The sequence below is a fragment of the Ornithodoros turicata genome, unplaced genomic scaffold, assembly GCF_037126465.1.
Source record: "Ornithodoros turicata isolate Travis unplaced genomic scaffold, ASM3712646v1 ctg00001178.1, whole genome shotgun sequence".
NCBI classification, from domain to species: Eukaryota; Metazoa; Arthropoda; class Arachnida; order Ixodida; family Argasidae; genus Ornithodoros; species Ornithodoros turicata.
In genome coordinates this window covers 134,531-142,633 of record NW_026999491.1, presented here as the reverse complement: position 1 = coordinate 142,633, position 8,103 = coordinate 134,531, and the positions used below count along the sequence as shown (strand labels likewise).

The 8,103-nt window shown below is 42.0% G+C and overlaps 1 long non-coding RNA gene across 2 annotated transcripts; it reads left to right on the top strand.

The window, feature by feature from the left end:
* The first annotated feature begins 2,506 nt into the window (after window positions 1-2,506).
* Window positions 2,507-5,318, top strand: LOC135376612 (uncharacterized). Of its 2 annotated transcripts, XR_010417770.1 has the most exons (4): window positions 2,507-3,100; window positions 3,173-3,238; window positions 3,304-3,450; window positions 5,219-5,318. It is a non-coding gene; the product is annotated as an uncharacterized LOC135376612 (long non-coding RNA). The 2 variants fall into 2 exon arrangements; XR_010417769.1 differs by having other exon boundaries at window positions 2,507-3,238.
* Window positions 5,319-8,103: the final 2,785 nt, after the last annotated feature.

The window sequence follows — 8,103 nt, the reverse complement described above, 5'->3', positions numbered from 1 at the left end:
TTAGGTGTCAGTCGAGCACTTCGACCCAGTAGGCCATGGGCTCGGCATGTTTGGGAGAATGGTTAATCAGAATAGAATTGTGGCTGGTAGACTTTGTTTGATTTTGTTTTGTGCCGCCACGCCGTTGATGGCGCCACGGAGTTGTTAGATTTCGTCGTCAAGGGCTGGCACCACTTCTATGAAATATTAAATTTACCGCAGCAGCATTGGCTCGTTTGCTGTTCAACAGATGCCACTACCTGCACGAGTAATTTAAATATCGCGCCCTTTAGGTTTTTGTGTCATGTTCAATAGATGTGCTACTTATACAACATTTTAAATTTCCCTTTTGTGACATGTTTAAACAGATGGCGAATTCACTTTTGCCTCAAGAGACGACGCTATGAGGAATTTTAAATTTCCCGCAAGTAGTCTTCCCTCTTGCTAAAGTCTCGCCACGATAATCTCGTTTCAGAACAAAAATAAAAAATAAAAAATAAAAAATGACGAACCATTTCTATGTCACTTTACTGTCAAACAGCTCGAGGGATGTTTTTTTTATTTTTTTTGATTGCGTGTTAGCGCCGCGAAGCAACTGTGGCTATGAGCGGCGTACAGATGTGGACAGAGGGAGAGAGGACAGCAGGAAGGAGTGGGGGACAGGGGGAAGCTCGAGGGATGTGTTTCTGAGTAACACAATGATGGAAGTACAGAATGGATCTCGCTCAGTCAGTGGAATTAGATCGCAAGTGTCAGGTTGCTCTGGCCGAGGTGAATATCCTATTGCAATTAACAATATCATAGGTACCGCTAATGGTATATCAGAGTGTAGCCTCATGGATACTGTAAGCATGACAGGACAAGCAAAATTTCTTGATAGATCAGATAGACAAAACAGATAGATCACAGATGTCTCTCAAGTATATAGTCATCTCAAAGCATGAGCAAAGCATAGTGCTACTCTGATTAAAAAAAAAAAAAGAAACAGTTGAGCTTCGATGACAATTGGATTTGTTACTCTACTTCGCTTTGTTATGCAAAGGATACAGACATACTGAAAGGCAATAACAAACAAGTCTTCCTCTACGGACAAATATTTCTTCAATTGACGTTACGTGACACAGTCAACACAGCATCGAATCGACATTATAATTAAGTCGATCCACATACCGTGTGAGGACGACGATGAGGCAATGCTTATTTTGAGTTGGTGATATCCAAAGCGAACAGAAAGTCCAACAGTTCGCTGGATGCGAGGTTTGAGCGACGCCAAGTTCAAATCCCGCACCATTCTTACGTTTCCGATCACTACGATATTTTATTCTGAGACACTTAGTTTCATGTAATATACAGGGTGTTCAAAATTAAGCTGTCACTAGCACTTTATAAATAGGCCAACAAAAGAAAACTGGTGCTACTTTTTCTGTTCCTTGAGTAAGAATCAGGTGCTACATAATTAGCAGCACCTGTTTCCTACTCAAGGAACAGAAAAAATAGCACCAGTTTTCTTTGGTTCGCCTATTTATAAAGTGCTAGTGAAAGCTTAATTTGGAACACCCTGTATTTAAAGGTTTCCCCCTACATTACGCTTCTCTCCATTGAATATCAGATACGTCACCAACAATTGTATCCACCTGAAAAGATAGTTACGTTATTTCAACCTGCGGCACCCATTTGTCTTGCCTATGCTTTCTATGTGTTGGTGGTGGAATCCGTGACTTCCATTTTCTCAATACTTGCTATTTTATTGTTTCGTGCTGTGCTCGACTGAACATGTAGGTGCAGTATGCTATCGTGCATTTTATTGATCGAAATGAAATCGAAGTCGTGTCGTCTTCCTGGCTGTCGGGAGACGTATGCAGGTGGCATGACCTACCCACCCATAAAGTGGAAGGACTGATTCGAAAAGCCTGCCCCCCCCCCCCCCCAGGAAGCCAATACGAACTCGAAGTTCGCGTTAATGGACCATTGAGTATGTATATTAACAGACACACATAATCGTTTTAAACGTTAAACGTTTTATTTATTAATATAGCTGCACGCATGTGCCAATGGCTCACTGGCCTGTATTCTTACCTCACAATGGTGCAAGCAAAAGCTGCCACCTTCTCAATACACATCCGAGTAAAATGCTTCGAATGAGCTGCACCTGAAGCGACCTCGTTGTCCCATAGTCATGGACAGCAGCGAAGATGAGCTCCCACCAGTTGTGGACACCTTTCTGCGAAAAGGTATGTTTTACATTCTCTCTGCGCGGCATTCTTGTACCCGAAAGCTAGGTTAGCTTGCCTAGCCTAGAAAGCTTGGTTTCGAAAAACCACATATTTCTGCTACCAAAGGTGTACCACATGAAACGCACTAGTTACCAATTCAGGAGCACCTGCCAATAGTAGAGGTAACAAACAAGGGGCTGCTGGTGGAAGCTAGTCAGTCACGTTTATTTAATGAAAAACAGTCTGGGGGTAGATAAACCTCTGGCTACTCCATAGCAAAAACGAAGGTAAATAGCGAGGCACTTGTGTTTTATTTAGATGTGTCATCTCGAATGAATTCTAGCCATTTACTCTCAAAGCGTTACGTAGTGTGGCATGATATCCTCAAATTAATGCGGTTCTCAGTTAAAAAGAAAACGGACGACTGCCATTGTTCTCTGTGCATTGAGCCATGTCTATCATTGTGAATGCAAAGAGAGAGACGGTGACAGTTGTATTGCCCAAGGTTTTGTGTAGGCTTTGAGCACACTTCGCTAGCATACTCTTGCAAGCTTTGAACACACGTAGGCCTTGAGCACAATCGCGGCCTCATAACTGCAAATGTGCCCAGTATGCGAACCGTTTGTGTTGACTTAGCTTTTTGGAGTTGGATAGATTCAACTGAACTGGTTTCGTGGGTCAGGGGATGATGATTCAGCGTGGTACTCACTGTCGCATGAGCCAAGCACGCAAGGTTCTGTTCGTTATATTTAATAAGGCTCGTAATTTTATATAGCTGGCGTCACAGACACTGGTGCTGTGATGTTTGGCACAGACGACTCTGACACTGTCGTGCCGTACAGCCACCTAAACTGATCTTTGATCTTTGTCTCTCAATTTGCAAGAATCTTAGGGCTCCCTAGTGGTCGGTAAGCTGGCAGTGCTGCTTATTATAGGTGTCTGTAAAAGATTTAAACTGTACAAAGACTTGCAATATGCAGATGATGTGTCCATCAGCAGTACGCGTCCATCACTGAGTGTGACACAGCAAGGATCGCAAAGGAGTGGTATGTATAAAGTGCTAACGCAGACTAAAACGATTGTAGTCATCTAGGGGCACTTCTTATTCAAGGAAGCCTGTGCATTGAAGCAGTGAACTTCTTCCTACGCACTAGCTTGCAGTCCAATATGTAATGTGAAGTTTGCCTTCCCGTGATCACAGCTGCTGCCGCGCAGGTCACTGCGTCGCAAGCTCAAGGACTTGCGTTGCAACGGCGTGGTAAGCAAAACGATTTACGTATATTTTTCGTATGTAGAGAATGATTTATCCTACGTTTTAACAATTATTATAAAAACAACAAATTGGCACCTCATTGATATGTCCGATTGGGCTCTCTCCGAACTTTTTCTCCGGAGAGTATGTGTATCTTGTATACCAACACAGCTGCCCTGTATAGTTGCTAACCCGGTATAAGAGAAGTATAGTCATGGAATCAGCAATCTCCCTGTCATGCTTTTAAATGGTGCATACCACAGTAGTGACACATCTTCCATTGCGTCTCATATGAGTCCAAATTTACCTGCCGTCGTTGACCTGCAGCAGACGTAGTATAAGAGTATCTCATCGTGGCTGATCAGAGCAGCGAACACATAGGGGTGGGACAGGCGACGAAAACAAGTTGCGTGAGATTTCAATAGCAATTATGTGATCACTAACTAGGAAAGCTGCATGTAGACTAATCCAACCGAAGCCACCTATGTGGATCAGCCTAGGTGTAGCTCGTCCCCTTGATCTTTCCCTGAGAAACAAAAACAAAATTGTGCATTTTCTTGGGGGTGTGCATATAGGCTATAATAATTTTTATGAGAATTTTGTTTCCTTAATCATTCGGAGTGCATCGAAGATGGCCTAAAGATGAAAAAATGTCGTTCGTTTCATGCGCCTTTTGACATGATGTTTCTGTGGTTCTTTTGTCTCGAGTTAGAGGGGAAGGGTTGATGTAGCTTTCGGAAGGGCATATGGAAGGGTAAAAAAATATATGACGTGATGAAAGCTTACAAGCAGAGCACCTGCTGGGCTGCGGTTCACGGTCACTTTTCGAACAGTTAGGCCATTCTCACAAAAGCCTGATTTTTTTAGGCTGACTGCAGCACAACAATGAATAATAAAATTGTTAGAGCGAAAATCAGACATCGCGCCTCCCAACTCTCAACTGGTGAATGGTTCCGATAACCAACATCACCTTTTCGCAAATGAATTGCAACATTAGCAGGCCAAAATGGGGTTTCTTTTAGAGCTTACATCGTGACAATAGCAAATTTGTAACGTGTTCCCTACCACTGTGAGTACATCCACCTAAAAGGTGGAAATTTGTTATTCATGTCTCTTCATGCTGTGCGTAATGAATTGCAATGTGCCAATGACAACTCTCCAAGAACTTCCACATGCTCCGTATGGCACTGTGGCAGCAAACTCATATGCTCACAAGTCTAGTGCCTCTGCAGAGCAAAGTTTCAGACACACAGGAATTCATTTCCCAGCGATGTGGAAGAAGTGAATAACTTTGAAAGGCTACTCACTGTTGAGAACGAAAAGCAGTTGGTAAGTAGAGGCAGGGTGCTTTGATTTGATGAGTGAGTCAAGGTGACAAGTACAAGTGAGGTGTAGGCTTGTTTTTACAGGAGTCTATTATGCTGTGTGGATAACGTTACATGTCTGAATGTCCATGTGGTATATGCCATAGGTGCAGGCCAACTGGTGTACAAACTCCACAATGTGAAAATCCTGGATCAGGACACATCTAGAGAGAGAGGGGGAACTTTGACCTGTCCTTTTTGTTTTGTCCCGACTAAGGCTTTTCGCCATTATCGATGCGCCCATTGGTGTTGCCGTGCACTGTTCATGAAAAGAAATACGGTGCCCAGGGCATGGTATTCAGTCGAGCGAATTATGAAATTGCCAGGAAAGTCTGTATCATCTGGCTGCTCAGAGGCTGCGCACATACTGATGTATTTTTTGTTGCTAACATGAGCATTACTTTTTGCAGTTACAGGAACTCACACTGCTTGAAGGCCACTCAGTGAAATGTGCAGTTCGAAGGATATTGGCCCACAGACGAGCTAGCCCAGCTACACAGTTGGAAACAGAGAAAGGTAACAGAAACGGAAACGGATATCGCGCAGTTAGAGTACCTGAAACTGAGACGGAAACGACAATAATTTACGGTAATAATTCGGGTACCGCAAGACTCAAATTTTTGCAATTTTTCACTGTATCACGCAGGTAAATTTATGAAATAAGCCTCAATGAAGCAAATTAAAATTAACTGAACAACTAAAACTAAAATGAACTATCAGACTGGAGCATATAAGTAACTAGTATACAGTAAATAGTCCTTATACGCTGATGGTGACTTGGAAGTTGCAAGCGTGAGTAACATTCCTGGAAACCATGTTCATATTAGCTGTTCACTGAAATCACGTACGTACATGTTTATTTTGAATAAACGCTGTCTCTTGTATGCAACTATTCATGTACCCCTGATGTCCTCGAAATACATTTCAGAACGTAGAGGGTTTAAGTTTTGTCACGATATCGATGTTCTTTTTTTTAGTGAAAAAAACAAAAAACAAAACAGAAATAATGAAAACAAAGAGGGGGCTGGAGGTCGGGCGGTACCGAAGGTAGGAAAGTAGGAAAGGGAAACTCAGGTTCCTTGCGCTCACTTTCACAGACATCCTTTTGTGCAAGCATAGAGAGTTATAATAAGAACGATTTTAGAACTGTATTCTATTTAAGTGTAGAGAGCATAGGTTGCACACCGTACATATGCTGGAGGTAAACAACTTTCCACATGGCGCTGTAGTTTAGCATGCTTTGGGTGCTACATCTTCTACATCATGTGTGTATTTTTTCATTTCAGCCTTTCACTGTAAGTATGCCTGCTTGTCACACTTCACCTACACACGCAGTTATTTTTTTTAGTGTGTTGATTAACACGTGCATCATATGATGATAATGATCATGATGATTCCGGTTTTTATGGCGCACAGACAACTAAGGTCATAGTCCTCCAAAACTGTGGTGAAATTATGACTAATTAAATATGTGCGTGAACAATGATAGGGATGTGATCAGTTAAACTTCTATGCGATGTTCAGTAAAAAATTCTTGACAAATACATAAAATAGCTATACAAAATTACACGAGATTGACTATCCCGGTGTCTTTCAAGAAGTTAAAAATGCTGTTAAAAGGGACGACAGCCTCATCACCCAGCAGAAGGGCTGGGTGAAGAGGTAAATAGTGTGTATAAAACTGTCTAAAGTGATGTCTACGATGGGCCTCATGGTGCGGACATGAAATGAGTAAATGTATAACGGAGAGAAGTTCACCACAGTGCTCGCACTGAGGTGGCTCCTCTCCACGAAGTAAAAACCCATGAGTGATGAATGTATGTCCTATGCGTAACCTTGTTAATATGACACTTTGAAAACGATTTTCTGGACGCTCTCCATGATGTTGAATGTTCGGTTTATTCAAATGAAGCTTGTTATGCGTTTGGCTGTTCCAGAAATTTTGCCAGTTTACATGAATTGACTGCTTTAGTGAAGATACAATATCATGTAAGGGTAATTCAGAGGGGGTTATATCATTTGAAGCGGCAGCTGCAGCAGCCTGGTCTGCTAATTCATTGCCCTGTATGCCAACGTGGCTGGGTAGGCAGCATAAGATTACAGAACATCCTTTCTTGTTTATCGTGTGGGCTATGTATTGTGCTCGCAGCACAAGAAAATTCTTCTGCTTGTGTATGCTACAGATAGCATTAAGGGAACTCAGGGAATCCGTGTACACAACTGCTGATTTTATGCAGCCTTGAAGAATGTAGTTCAGTGCAAGGATAATAGCATAAATTTCTGCTGTAAAGCTGGATGCAATGTTTTTTATACGGTGTGATCTTGTGCATGTTCCAGAGACCATGGCACACGTTACTCCTGCACTAGACCCATACTTACTTTGACCCATCGGTGTACACCTCATCGTGATTCCCAAAGCTTTGTTTCAAATATTCAAACTCTTGTTGCAGTATAGGCATCGCAGTGTTATGTTTGCTGTATTTCATAAGTGTAGTGTCAGATCTCACAGGTGGTTCCCAGGGTGTGATCCTCTTACTACGTTGTGCAACCAGATACTTGCAATAAGAGAAATTGTGAGACTCACTCTCATTTGCAAGACGCATACAGAATGGTGGAACAACTGAGCGTTTGTTAGTGAAGAACTGTTCAAACCGTGTGCTTGTAACACACGGCAGTGCAGGGTGTTTAGGATGACTTCTTATTCTTAATGTGTAAGATGCCCCAAGATAAAATCTACGTCTCGTCAAAGAGTATTCATGAGTTTCAACATACAAACTTTCAACTGGTGAGGTTCTAAAAGCACCAGTTATCAGCCGAAGTCCTTGATGATGTACAGGATCCAGTATTTTTAAAACAGATGGACGAGCTGAACCATACACAATACTCCCATAGTCTAGTTTCGAACGCACTGTCGAAATATAGACTTTATGCAACGTCTCTCGATCTGCACCCCAGGACTTGTGTGAAAGAATTTTAAGAACATTATTCGATTTGATACATTTGATTTTTCAGTTTTTAAGATGCGACAAAAATGTGAGCTTTTTGTCAAATATAACACCGAGGAATTTGTGCTCGCTTCTTACAAGAATGCCATGGCCATTCAGTTTCAGAGATGGTTGAGGGAAAACACCTCTAACTCTTGAGAAAGGAACACATACAGTTTTCTCTGCTGAGAACTTAAAACCATTTTCAGTAGAGCATTTCACCAACTTATTTATAGCCAGCTGCATCTGTCGCTCACATATTGTCAGGTTGGTAGAGGAATAAGAGATTTGGATATCATCTACGTAGAGAG